The 14,752-nt window shown below is 42.3% G+C and overlaps 1 protein-coding gene across 5 annotated transcripts in view; it reads left to right on the plus strand.

Moving 5' to 3' along the window:
- The first annotated feature begins 1,839 nt into the window (after positions 1–1,839).
- SLC7A2 (solute carrier family 7 member 2) overlaps positions 1,840–14,752 on the plus strand; it is a 129,773-nt gene continuing 116,860 nt past the window's right edge. For 3 of the 5 annotated variants that reach the window (XM_088478753.1, XM_088478754.1, XM_088478752.1), the window contains exon 1: positions 1,840–1,989. The gene's annotated coding sequence lies outside the window, so the exon portion shown is untranslated. Of the gene's footprint in view, positions 1,990–2,195; positions 2,215–14,752 lie in introns of those variants that run through there. The other 2 variants (XM_088478756.1, XM_088478755.1) reach the window with 2 other exon arrangements.

The raw sequence follows: 14,752 nt of genomic DNA on the forward strand, positions 1-14,752 counted from the left end.
TAGGGTGCAGGGAAGGGGGAAGTTAGGTTTAGGTACCGGGGAGAGAATGTTAGGTTTAGGGTGCGGGGAGGGGGAAGTTAGGTTTAGGCACTGGGAAGAGAGTGTTAGGTTTAGGGTGCAGGGAAGGGGAAAGTTAGGTTTAGGCACTGGGGAGAGAGTGTTAGGTTTAGGGTGCAGGGAAGGGGGAAGTTAGGTTTAGGTACCGGGGAGAGAATGTTAGGTTTAGGGTGCGGGGAGGGGGAAGTTAGGTTTAGGCACTGGGGAGGTTATGTTTAGGCACCGGGGAGAGAGTGTTAGGTTTAGGGTGCAGGGAAGGGGGAAGTTAGGTTTAGGCACCGGGGAGAGAGTGTTAGGTTTAGGGTGCAGGGAAGGGGGAAGTTAGGTTTAGGTACCGGGGAGAGAATGTTAGGTTTAGGGTGCGGGGAGGGGGAAGTTAGGTTTAGGCACTGGGGAGGTTAGGTTTAGGCAGCGGGGAGAGAGTGTTAGGTTTAGGGTGCAGGGAAGGGGGAAGTTAGGTTTAGGCACTGGGGAGGTTAGATTTAGGCACTGGGGAGGTTAGGTTTAGGCACCGGGGAGAGAGTGTTAGGTTTAGGGTGCAGGGAAGGGGGAAGTTAGGTTTAGGCACCTGGGAGGTTAGGTTTAGGCACCGGGGAGAGAGTGAGGTTTAGGGTGCAGGGAAGGGGGAAGTTAGGTTTAGGCACTGGGGAGGTTAGGTTTAGGCACCGGGGAGAGAGTGTTAGGTTTAGGGTGCAGGGAAGGGGGAAGTTAGGTTTAGGCACTGGGGAGGTTAGGTTTAGGCACTGGGGAGAGAGTGTTAGGTTTAGGGTGCAGGGAAGGGGGAAGTTAGGTTTAGGCACTGGGGAGAGAATGTTAGGTTTAGGGTGCGGGGAGGGGGAAGTTAGGTTTAGGCACTGGGGAGGTTAGGTTTAGGCACCGGGGAGAGAGTGTTAGGTTTAGGGTGCAGAGAAGGGGGAAGTTAGGTTTAGGTACCGCGGAGAGAATGTTAGGTTTAGGGTGCGGGGAGGGGGAAGTTAGGTTTAGGCACTAGAGGGGGAGGTTAGGGTTAGGCACTGGAAGGGAGGGTTAGGGGTTAGTCTTACCTTATTTCCTTATGGGTGTCGGGATGCCGCTGTCGGTATTCTGACCAGCGGCATCCCAACTGCTGGGATCTCATACCCATCCCTTTGCAATTACCTGAGTCAAAATACAGGGTAAGAACTGTTTCCACTGCAGTGTTACCAGGTTTTACCCGCTAAAAACCTTGCTCGATACCTGGGAAGAAATCCTTGGTCAGTAGACCCGGGATTTTTTCCTTGGAGACGTTTCCACTGAGCCGAGTCCCGGGTAGACACGGCAAATACCCGGGTTTTTTAGGCAGTGGAAAAGTGGTATAAGCCAGAATCACGACTGAACAAAAATAGGCACATGACAAAAAAGAAAATAGCATTCTCTGCAGCCATGCTGCCCTATTGCAGACTATTACACATGACTCATTGTGTCTCAATAACAGTAAATATATGAATGTAATAATAATGAGGTATCCAATAGAACACTTGCAACAAATGCACAGCACACAGGACATCACTCATTTTAGTTTTCAAGTTATTACATGTACGGGAGTAAATTCAGCCCAGTTATGAAGAGTTTGTTGATATTGACTTGCTGGAATGGAGATTTTTCCAGCAGGCGCCTGTTCTCTTACAGGACTGACTCCTAGTCCAATGAAACACATGCAAACATGCATCTGCCAAGTGAGAGAAAATAAATACACACACCATGTATGGGCGGGTCCCTCTGTTGCTCATTCCTCTCTCTGCCATTGGCTTGAGTATGCTCACACAGTGAGTGCACCCTCCCTCTCCCCCACCGGCTGTCAGACACCCTGCAATCCCCGTGTAACGTGTCCCCGGCCAGATCACTAGTCCCCTGCACGGATCTCCTGCACCAGAAAGAGACTTCACAGAGTGAAGGGCATAGCAGCACAGAACTGTAAGTCATTGCACCAGGTCCCTTACCATGTCCTCATGCACTCCTCCTGGCATGGAGAGGAGAGGGTGTGTGCTGGAGAGAAGGAGTTCCCTCTGGCATATGGGGTGAACCCATCAGGGAGCATACATACATGCACTGATAGATAGTGCTGTATTTTGGATTGTGTACAACTCCTGCATGGATGTCTTTGATTCAGAGAGCTAGAATTGTTACATCGCACTGCAAGTAAATTGCTTGGGAAAAGACTGAGTATACAGATTAACTGTTCTACAAGAAACACAAACAGGGAACTCTTGCAGTATCATCATAATAATATAATTTATTAAAATATAACACTAATACAGATACATTTCATTTCAGTGTATCTATTCAATACACTTTTGCCTACAGTCACCTATGATATTAAAATATTAAGGTTGTAATATTGTCCACAAATGTGAAAGTGCAGATTAAATCAGCCTCTTAATAAGCCTCAGAGTGACTGACCTAGTTACACTTGGTAGAGAAAAGTGATTATTTGCAGCACATTGGCTGTCATTGTGACTTTGGGATAAAGAGGTTCTGCAGCTGCTTGCTAAGCTATAATTAGGCATAATTGCATTGTGGTGCAGAGTTATCCTAAACCTGGGTTATATAGATCTGCATGTAGTACGTGTGATGGGGTGACACATATTTAAGGCTATATGGGCATTTTAGATGTAGAGTGGTTACTTCTAATTTTTAATATTCTACTTTCACAAAGATGCATCTTCAATAAAGCAGCATTTTACATTACATTGCATTCATTTAACGTGAGGATTTTTACCTGACGCAAGAAATGCACATGGCTTATAACATACATGTTTTATTCACCTATGACAGGAATTTTTACCTACTGTAGCACCTAGAATGTCAGGTATCACTGGTAGTCTTGTAAAGAATGGGTCAGCTGTTCACCAGCAGATTTCCATTTAACACAAAAATATAATTAGGTTGTATAATAGTTTTTCATATGTTTCACTTCCATACAACAAAAAAAATTTCATTCATTATGAAAAATATTATTTTGCCACAAGAAAATCTTTTTTTGGGCATATTTGTTGTGCTTTACTATGTTATTATTTACAGTTATGACTTTTACAATATGAGCTTATTTATACTTATGTTTAATATTGAACAATTTAATATGTAATCTTATAGATTTTAATATATCAGCATGCACAAGTCAGGTTTATTCATTGTCATGGTACCTATCACAGAATAATACTGCAGTAATGTCCTATATCATGCAGTGTAATACAGTGATAGCTTTGATTACCCTGGTGCTTCACTTTTACTCCATTTTGGTTTGTTGAAGATCATTGTGGCTTGTTGGTCAACAGTTATGGTATTTTAGAAATGATACCTAGTTCCTATATTAGGATTTACATCTCGCTGAGTACAAACCTTGCCTGCTTCCTAATAGGTGTTCAGTTATTTTACATGGTTTAGTGAACAACTTAATTATTGTATTACCATATTTTGTATGTGCAGAAAGCATGACCCCTTACATTGTAAAACTACAGTGTGTGTTATTATACCCCACAGGGGAAGCAATCAGCAAATGCACTAGTTTGTGTTAGTTTGCACCTACTTTACTGTAGTGCACTGGATTTCTCAGTGGTCAATGCAAGAATAATTGGGTAGAGATATGATGGTAACTAAATTATTTGCAGAAACAGAGTTGCTATAGCAATTCCAAATGCTTTATTTCTGTTACAGAAACTATCTGCTTAATTTCTCAGCATGTTCTGCAAAGGAATTGGAACAAAATAATGTTCTATGGGTCTTTACAGAGCATTGAGAATTGATTATCTGCCAAATTTTATTACAAATAGAAAGGAAATATTTTCTTGGTCTGTTGTTACATAACATTCAATAGCTGTGTTAAAAAGTACTTGCATACCTGTAAGTTCTATACTTGCAAATGTTTTTGTTTTAATGTAAAAAATACCTTTTCTATTATGCTAGATTTCTTTCTTATCTTGTCTAGTGACTGGCTGTGATCATGTTTTATAAAATTAAATAAACTGTGTAAGTTACAGACACAAGCATTAGTGTCCCACTATATTTTGTTTGTATACTGCAAAGGTGAATACATCATATTTTGTGACCAGATGAAGTTACCCTGACCCTGTGCAATGCAGTTATTGTTTTCCATGTTAATATTTATTTAGTACTTAGCACTGTTTCAATCAACATATATTGTCACAGACTCGGTTACTTATATTATTTTAGAATCTAAAAAGGCTTCTTGGGAACAGATGATAGCACAATGAGAAACATATCTCTCAACTTTACAATAATATATTAAATATTCACATCGAGTGGATGAGACATTTCTTTTTTATTATTTACCTATAAACTGTGCAGTGATTTACTCATCTTGTTCATCTGTGATTGCATTTTGGAACCAAGTTTTATATGATGGCAGCTTAATAGGGCTATCCAGACCAGTCACGCAGCCTGCAGCAAGGACTTCTAAGTGCAGCTCATTGCAGCCTGTTCACTTTGTGGCTAGAAAAATCTAGTGCAGAAGTCGGCTCTCACCTGTTGACATCACTTGTACCAATAGTTAGCTCCACTCCAACTGTTTAGGTTTAATTTATTTGTGCTTGAGTTGGGTCCTGCGATACATTCTCATCGCATACTCACACTGCAAAAAGCATTTACAATTCAATTCCACACACACATTTTTTCTCTGAGGAAATTAATTTTCTTGTGTGCACCCTCCTGAGTAGGCGAAAAGTCAGGGAAAATATTTAATTTTAGGTAAAAATGTCGGTGCACAGTACAGAACCTCTAGTACACCCCTCCCAATGAATAATCATTCACTTGGAAGGGTTTCAACAGCATAATTTGATCAATAAAGACTTGTTAGTTTTCAGGTGAATTTCTCTAAAAAGCTCAATAATGGGTTACATGATGTGGGACAGATATGTGGAGGTGGAAATTCTGTGGAACAGGTATGTTGAGGTGTAAATGATGTGGGACAAGTATGTGGAGGTGTAAATGATTTGGGACAGGTATGTGGAGGTGGAAATGATGTGGAACAGGTATGTTGAGGTGTAAATTATGTGGGACAGGTATGAGGAGTTGGAAATTATTTGGGACAGATGGAGGTGTAAATGATGTGGTACAGGTATGTGGAGGTGTAAATGATGTGGGACAGGTACATGGAGGTGTAAATTATGTGGGGCAGGTATGTTGAGGTGTAAATGATGTGGGACAGGTACTTGGAGGTGTAAATGATGTGGGACAGGTACGTGGAGGTGTAAATGATGTGGGACAGGTATGTGGAGGTGTAAATGATGTGGAACAGGTATGTTGAGGTGTAAATGATGTGGGACGGGTACATGGAGGTGTAAATGATGTGGGACAGGTATATGGAGGTGTAAATTATGTGGGGCAGGTATGTTGAGGTGTAAATTATGTGGGACAGGTATGTGGAGGTGTAAATGATTTGGGACAGGTGGAGGTGTAAATGATGTGGGACAGGTACATGGAGGTGTAAATGATGTGGGACAGGTACATGGAGGTGTAAATGATGTGGGACAGGTGTGTGGAGGTGTAAATGATTTGGGACAGGTGGAGGTGTAAATGATGTGGGACAGGTACATGGAGGTGTAATTTGGGACGGGTGGTGTAAATGATGTGGGACAGGTACATGGAGGTGTAAATGATGTGGAGCAGGTATGTTGAGGTGGAAATGATGTGGGACAGGTACATGGAGGTGTAAATGATGTGGGACAGGTATGTGGAGGTGCAAATGATGTGGGACAGGTGGAGGTGGTGTATTGTTGGGAGAGGGGTTTTGAACTTGCAGATGAAAGGTAAGTGTTTTATTCCAACCTTTTACAAACTTGTATAAAACACTGATAAATTACTATACAGAGATTTTACTGTACCACAACATACTGGAAATACTTTAATTTGCTGAAAAACACTTGCTTGCTATCATTTTTCAACCATAAAAAGTGCAAAAATCAGTTATTTGACACCTTGTAACGTCCAGTGGTTTCCTTATGACTACTAACAACATTCCATATGGTCCTGCTATCTCAGTTGCCACTTTTATGGGATTCGGGATGGTTTCCCAACTTTTCTCACATCGCTTTTTGTAGAAAAGTGGCGCAACCTTGCTGCGACTACTGCAAATTGGCATTTCTAATTGAATCTTGTATTTCTCAGGTGCATGTATTCACTCGATGTATGTGAATTTCACGATACAAACTCTTTCATAAACTTGCTCCTAATTGACTTAGCCCCTTTAAGTTAAATACAACAGTGTAAGTATGGGTATCCGCAGGAACTTTTTGAGTGGACAGCGAAATAATATGAAATCAGATATGGCATGGACAGTGAGTCTATGGAGGAGGTGTGCCTAGTGGCAACAGCTACTTAAGAATTAATCCGTCCTCCAATTGCCCTCTACCCCACCCCCAAACTCCACAGCAATGTCACACACCACTATGGATAGGACACAGTACTCTCTGCATTGCTTTGAGTTGCATAACAAAGGTACAAAGGAAGACACACATATATTGACAGGCAAATATTTTGTACAAAACAGCAACACATAGTAATACAGTAGCAATACTACATGCACACTTGTACTAAGGCTTTGGCAGGCTGGGCATTGAAGACTAGAGACTACTTGATCATATTGCCAACCTATACAGTTAAGAGCCTATTGACATCATTCATTTTGTAAATTCTTTAGCTTCTCTGTCGCATGTCTCCCTCTCCCCATCAGACTCTGCACCTCTCTACAATCATTCAAACAAGCTCTTAAGAGCCACTACTTCATTAAAGCCTTCCAGCTCTCATCCTAACTTGCTGTTTGTCTGCCCCTCCATTTTAGAATGTAAACTCTTTTGAGCAGGGCCCTCTACCCTCCTCTACCCTCTTGTGCTTCTCCCTACTGTATTTTCATTTATCTCTTACTCCCCACTAGGGCAACTAACACTTGGCTGCTTATGTGGGTGTAAAGGTCACTAATATAGCAATGTTTATTATCCATGTCCGTGTATTGTATTGTATTGTAAGTCGCTGGTTACTTATTTGTTTATGTACTTTGTAAGGCGCTGCGGAACACTTGTGGCGCCATATAAATAAATTATAATAATAATAATGTCCCCCTGCCTATTAATTTTGCTGAGACATGTTCCCTGAATACCAGCTTCTACCTCAGATGTCCCCCACCATCCAGCTCTTCCAACATGCTGCCAATCCTTCAAGCTTTTCGCTCACATACCCTCTTTCTCCCTAGCTTCTCCTTCACATACCATCCTTCTCACTACCCTCTCCCTCACATACCATCCTTCTCACTACCTTCTTCCTCACATACCCCTCTTCTCACTTGCTTCTTCTTTGGTATTCGGTCAGATGGTCGACAGTAACCATGTTCACATTCATAATGTCATCACCACATTGTTGACATAATGTTGACACTGTTCAACATGTCAATAGGTAGTTAGACACCATGTTGAAATCCTCAGAAAGCAATATCTTAGCTTCTCCCCCACATACCCCCTTCTCACTACCTTCTCCCTCACCTCACTAGCTTCTCCCACACATGCTCTCCTTTCTCACTAGCTTCTCCCACACACACTCTCTTTCTCAATATGTTCTCCCACACATATCCTGCTTCTCATTACCATCATCCTCATATACCCTCCTCACTAGCTTCTCTCTCACATACCCTCTTCTCACTAACTTCTCCCTCACATACCCTCTTTTCACCAGCTTCTCCCTCACATATCACCTTCTCTCTCATATAGCTCCCTTATCAGTAGCTTCCCCATCACATACCCTCCTTCTTCCTCACATACCTCTCTTCTAAATCACTCCTTTCTCACTAGCTTTTCCCTCATGTACACTCTTCTTCACACTAGTTTCTTCCTCGCCCCTATTCTCACTAACTTCTCTCTCATATAGCTCACTTATCACTAGCTTCCCCCTCAAATACCTAATTCTCCCTTGCATACCTCTTTACCCTCTTCACACTAGCTTTTTTATCACCCCTATTCTCGCTAGCTTCTCCCTCACATACCCCCTTTTCATTAGATTCTTTCTCACATACCTCCTTCTTATTAGCTTCTCCCTCACATACCCTCTTTCTTACTACCGTTTCCCTTGCTTACCCCTCTTCTTACTTGCTTCTCACACCTTTTTTCTCAGTACCATCTGCCTCACATAACCTCCTTCAAATTGGCTTTTTCCTCTCTTACCTCTACTCACTAGCTTCTCCTTCACACCTTTCTCACTAGTTTCTTCTCACATACCTCTCTTCTCCCTCACATACCTCTCTTCTCACGAATTTACCCCTGTTCTACCTCATACTAAGCCAGAAAAAGGAGGGACACAGTCTTCCCTCTCAGGCCCCCTGGCTGGAGCACACTGCTGCACTCTACAGTCCCAAGTATTTTGGAAGGGCCGAACGACAAGTGGGGACGGACTGGATGACTACTCGAGGCAGGCTAGACTATGAGTGTAGGCTGGGTGGATGATGAGTGGGAGTGGCCTGGATAATACATGGGGGCGGTTCTGACAAGAGAGGGATGGTCGGAGGAATGGAGACAGGCCCCCCTGTCTTAAGTGTCACAGCCCCGCAAAGCCTTAATCCGACCCTGCCCTTTAAATACCTACCTTCTCACTACCTTCTCCCTTACATAACCCTTTTTCACTACCTTCTCTATTACATACTCCTTTCTACCTACCTTCTCCTTCATCTCCCCCTCTCACTACCTTCTCCCACAAGCTGAGAAGTCACGTTGTGATTGATTACAAAGCCAACGTTATCAGACTGTTCAGTACTCTTCAGTAGAACTCCATAAATTTCTTCTATAGAGAACTGGATGGGTTGGAGGTCTCCACTTTGAGCTACAGACAATGTAAATGAATGAGCAGGCCACAGGATGATATGGCTCCTATTTCACCCATTTCAGATCACAAGAGGTGTTTGCTATAAAGATAGGAGGGCAGGCTAATTTTAAGTGGGGTGGTGCTGGCAGGTAGTGTGCTAAAAGTGGACAACCACTTTCAGAGGCCTCATTATCTTATAATATTATTAATAACTGTCAAACCTCGTCCCATCCCCAGCAGACAACAGTTCAGACTCCCAGTTTTGATACCTAAATAATTGCAATGCTTATTGAGAATGTGTCTGGTTTGTTAAATATAATACTATATCATGGTTTTATGAAATCCTCAGAGAGATTACATGAACAAGAATTCTTATTATTCTGGAATTTGGAACCAGAACATTTTGGTACAATGTATGGACAGTTTTCTCCTAAATGGGGTACATGTCCAAAAGCACTTGCTCCTTATGTATAATTACATTTATTTTCTGTGAAAGTCATGATCATGTTTTGTACATGTTTGGTGGTTACCTAACCTCAGCTTAAATTGTGGTAATTAAAAGAATAAAAGCCTAATTAAACCCATTCTCTTGCCATACTATGTATTCATTCATTTGTTTTAGAGCACTACAAGCTGTAAAAGATATATTGTAAGTTTATTCTGAGAAAGAATGCGTCTAATCATTTAGAGAACTGTAAAGCAGCTTAAATGGAACACAATCCCTTATGGAATGTACTCCGTAGATGAATACCGAGTTCTGGATGTTTCTTAGGTTACTGGGACAGATATTTTATCCATACTCCAGATATTGGGCCTGATTCAGAGTTGGGAGATATCTCTCTCAACTGATCATCTTGGTGAAACCATGCTGCACTGCAGGTGGGGCAGATTTAAAATGTGCAGAGAGATTTAAATTTGGGAGGGAGGTGTCAAAACTGACATCTAAAGTGCAGTGTAATAATAATAAAACTGTGTAGTATTTGTTGGCTACATGCAAAAGCAGCCAGTATTTACCCTACATGCAAAAAAAAATATGTATTTTTTTACACCCCTTGCATTGCAACATGGTGTGTCCAAGTGTACAGTTAAGTGCTATCTCTCTCTCTATTTCCAAGTCTGAATCAAGCCCATATTTTTATGCACATAGTATTCTCCAGGTTTTGTCATGAAATGTCTTCAGGTTAAAATAAAAAAAAGTTTGATTTTCAGAATTTGACAGATCTCTCCAAAAAAGCAGATTTGTAGGTTTATTTGGGGGAATTACTCCCCCCCCCCCCCCCCTGCAATTCTGCCTTTTGGATCATTAAACTTGACCGTTATTTAAATGTTTTTCCAAATCCTTTCACCAAATGATTTTTCCTGGCTGTTGCTGGTGATGGCTTCTCAGTGCTTTTGTGTGGGTAAGACAAATCAAGAAGTTCTTGCACCCTTCCAGTACTTGTCTGTTATTGAGGGGTGCTCCAATGTACTAAACGTCCAGTGTGACCCATTTTACCAAGGTACATATTCCTTACTCAAGGTTTTTGCATGTGTTTTCTTGTCAACCGGATAGTTTGGAGATGTTGTGGGAGGCCCCAGCATACACTCACAGATAAAGTAAAACTGTTACAAAAGCTGACATTCTGGGATATATTTACTAAAGTGAGCGTTTTTAGAAGTGGAGATGTTGCCCATAGCAACCAATCAAATTCTAGCTATTCTCTTCTAGAAGGTTAAATGTTAAGTAGAATCTGATTGGTTGCTATGGGCAACATCTCTACTTCTAAAAACTCTCACTTTAGTAAATATGGGAGGCAATCTGGAAGCCGACTGCCTAAATTCCGGCAGCCGGCTTCCCGACTGCCTTATCCCGGCATGGGTGAAATGCCGGGCGTCTAGATATAGACGCCCGCATTTCCCCGACGCCGGGAGACCGGCGCCCGGCATCACGATCGTAGTGATGCCGGGCGCTGCGAGCGGACAGCCGCGGGGGGGAGGGTTAGGTTTAGGTCTCCCGGGGGGGAGTTAGGGTTAGGCACCCCCCCTGGGAGGGTTAGGCTAGGGGGAGGGAGGGTTAGGGTTAGGCACCCCCGGGGGGGACAGGGTTAGGCACCCCCCCGGGGGACTTAGGTTTAGGCAGCGGGGAAGGGGGTGGTTAGGGTTAGGCACTTAGAGGGGGGATTAGGGTTAGGCACTTGGGGGGGAAGTTAGGGTTAGGCACCCCTAAGGAGGGTTAGGGTTAGGGGGGTTAGGTTAGGTTAGTGGATACTTACCTATCCACGATCGGGATTTCCAGCGCTGTCGGGCTTCCGCTGCGTCGCACTCTGCTTCTGTCGGGCTGCCGCTGATGGGAATCGAACCGCCGGCCATGCGGCCGACGGTATTTCATACCAATTCCGTAAATATACCCCTCTGACTCTTAATCCCCTGTATTTTATTATTATTAATGTGACTAATAACAACAACCACTGTGCAAGCCCCTGCTGATTAGAATAGCGCCACCAATCGGGAACAGAGCATTTTGTACCAGGTGATGTGGAGGGTTACCAGGAAGTCTTTTCACTTGTCATTACTACAGTTCCACAGTAACCAGTCACTGGTGTTCAGCAGAGGTTGTCAGCTACCAGGAGTAATATGAAGTTCATTATTGATTTATGTTGTGCAGCTGTGCCTATACATAGGTCACAAACAGAGGAATATGAAGGGAACAGACACATGGAAACTTGTTGTCCAGTCAAGTCACCTTCTCTGCCTTCCTCCAAAATAATAATAATAATGATAATAATAATAATAATAATAATAATAATAAATAACAAATAACAAATAACAAATAACACTCCTGATTGATAAAGATGAAATATGTGAATGTAATTCTGATGTACAAGTTGTTACTTGCATTAGAAATAAAAATGCAAAGCAAAAGATTACTTGTTCTATATTGGTAATTTACTGTTTTTAAAATGTTTGCCTCTTTTACAGTAAATAAGAGGAGATTTTATACACGCCTTGCTGCGGTAAAGTATCACCCTTAGCCACAACCAAAATAGGACTGCCAAATATACAAGAAAAGGATTTTTGTTTTCTTAACTATAAGTCAGAATATGTTATACCCACAAACAGTATCAGCCATAACTCATCTGTCCGGCCTTTAATCCTCTGAATCCCTGCGTGTCTCAGAGGAGCATATTTATTAATTATTGGGTTGTAGACCCGATAATTATAATTTCTTATTGCCACTTTGTATTGCGGAACTTGGTAAATCCCATAAATAGCAGCCTCCATAAAGACCTATGGGGGTCCTATTGTGATAAAAAATGGGGGATTGTAGCAGATATATCCGATATTTGCTGTGGTCCCCCCAGATACATTCAGAGGATACTGTAAATTTGCAGATATCACCCGAAAACAGGTGTTTAAGGGGGATATCCTGCAAATTTCCTTTGGTAATAGGGCCCATAATGCTTAACTACTGTATGCATATTATAAGTAAAATAAAACATATAGGTTACTAATCTCCTAATTCATGTCCAATCCTGATTTTACTAAAAAATCTATAAACAAGTGTACTATTGCATGGCAAAGGTTGCCCCTGTATAAACACCAGGGGCGTATCTATTATGGGTGCAGGGTGTGCGGGGCACAAGGGCCCCTGGGTCCACACCGCACCGCACACCCTGCACCCATAGTATTACTTACCTCTCCGGAGTCCCATGTGGACGCGGGGGTCCAGTGCTGTAAAAATGACTTGAAAATGGCCGCTGCGGCCATTTTCCAGTCGTATGCGCAGTACAGGGTAATTGGCCGCAGCGACCATTTTCCCGGGGACCGGCGCATAGTCTATAGACACTGGGCGCACTCTAGTGCCCAGAGTCTATAACTCTGCACTGCTGCCGGCCACCGGGCAGAGAGGAGGGGGCCTGTGTTGCAGACTGCACAAGGGCCCCCTCCTCTCTAGAAACGCCCCTGATAAACACATTTATTTTGTGCTCAACCTGACTATCAGATTAATCATCTTCACAGCACCGAGTAATACAAATATGACCGGTAGGGAAACAGTTTGAGCAGTATAAAGAGTGCATGCAAGTAAGTACTAAATTGTAAAGCTTATATACAAAGTCTGCATAATAATGACAAACATGGAAATTACACTTAGGCAGAATGAAAATGAATGGATGCAATTTCTGGCAGACAGATTTCAGCACAAGACATACAGGATGGGCAGACGTGAATGACAGCGTGTGAATGGATGGATCATGTTATGCACATCACAATTCATGCCCATTCTTGGGAGACGCCTCTATAACTTGGAAGCAAGCCTTTGTAAGGCTGAAAAGGCTCATTGTACAAAAGTGTAAATGGCACATTAAAGCATGATATCCTACCACTTCAACTCCTTCATGACTGAGTAGAGGAAGCGTCCTTCCCCAGTGTCCCAATTGAACCCCGTCCAATCTGATAACAAAAGACCCCACGATTCACACTCTCACTTTGCAGTGGAAAGAATTTTGGCTGAAGCCTTCATTTAAGAATTTAACAAACTCTGCAAACTTATGGGGATGAGTATTTCAATGGCAATTAAATGCTCCATTCTGCCATGGATACCATGCCCAAATACCATCTCCCATTGGCAACCACACAGGAGGGTTAAGACACTTGAGGAAACTTCAGGACTGCTGTCCAAGCGAGGTCTCCGAGATGCCCTTCAGATTAAACAAGACACCATTCTCCCTTAGCCTGGGACAAGTAGAAAGCTTCCTCACCTTAACCGCAACACAGATGGTGACATAAGACACACTTACCAAATGAAAACATTTACCTACAAAAGGTCTGCCTGGAAAGAGAGACATAAGCGCAGGTCTCTATACTTCCTTCCCAGGACAGGACAGGACATGACGTTACTCTTCTGCATCCCTTTTTTTTTTGCCCCATAGCTCTACTTGCCATGAGCATAACTAGGTATTTGAAGGTGCCATAACAAAAGTTTGTTAGGGCCCCTATGTACCTCCCCAAAGGTGAAAAATGTATATAACAATTTAACTTTGACAAAGAAGAATTGCCCTCCTTCTGTCTAGGCAGCTGCATTCCTTGCATCTATGGTGGTTATGCCCATGCTACTTGCCTAAACTCAGCAAAGTCCCACAAGATTTACTTTCTAACCATAGAGATTGTCTTGCAGGTCCCAGGCCTGTGAGACTTCCCATGCCCAAGAGCAATCCTATGGCAGGCTGCATGTTAGGGCCAGGTCGCATGCTGACCCCTTGTAGGGTGCTTTAAACTTCTTTTTTATTTTTTATTTAAATATTTAGCCACAGTTATGGTTCACATTGATCATTACAGCGAGACATCTGGTCAACCTTTATTCCAAGTAACATTTCAGTTTTTCATGCTTTGCTGTAGATTGGCTAAAGTGGTGCAAAATGAGTTCCAATAAAATGATAGCGTAAGACCCGATCTCCTCCATGTCTGATTGCTGACAGTATCAAGTCATTTTGCAGAATTTAAAAGGAAATTAAGGACTGTGCCTTGAGAAGCACAGTCTCCAAACCTATATCTCATTTCAGTAATCTTTCTGCACAAATGTAAAATTAATTTTTATAGTGTTCCGCAAAAATAACTGCACCTGTGCGCCTACCCCGTTCTTCATAAGGAAATCCCTCGCTCTCCTGAATCCTCTTATAGGCTGGTGCAAAGCTTTTGCTCTGCTGCAACATCTATGCACAAGAAAGTTTTGTGCTGCAGTTTAACCCTTTTACACTTTATATATGAGGCCCTTAAACTTTTTTTTAATAATCACTGCTGGGTCGTTTTCATTTTATACCATCATGCTCTTATATGCCTGGTACAAATATTATGTGATATCTTTGGTAATGTCTGTTTTTCTACAGTATGCTTAAAGAGG

The sequence above is a fragment of the Taudactylus pleione genome, unplaced genomic scaffold (genome assembly GCF_031769625.1).
Source record: "Taudactylus pleione unplaced genomic scaffold, aTauple2 ptg000218l, whole genome shotgun sequence".
In the NCBI taxonomy this organism is placed as follows: Eukaryota; Metazoa; Chordata; class Amphibia; order Anura; family Myobatrachidae; genus Taudactylus; species Taudactylus pleione.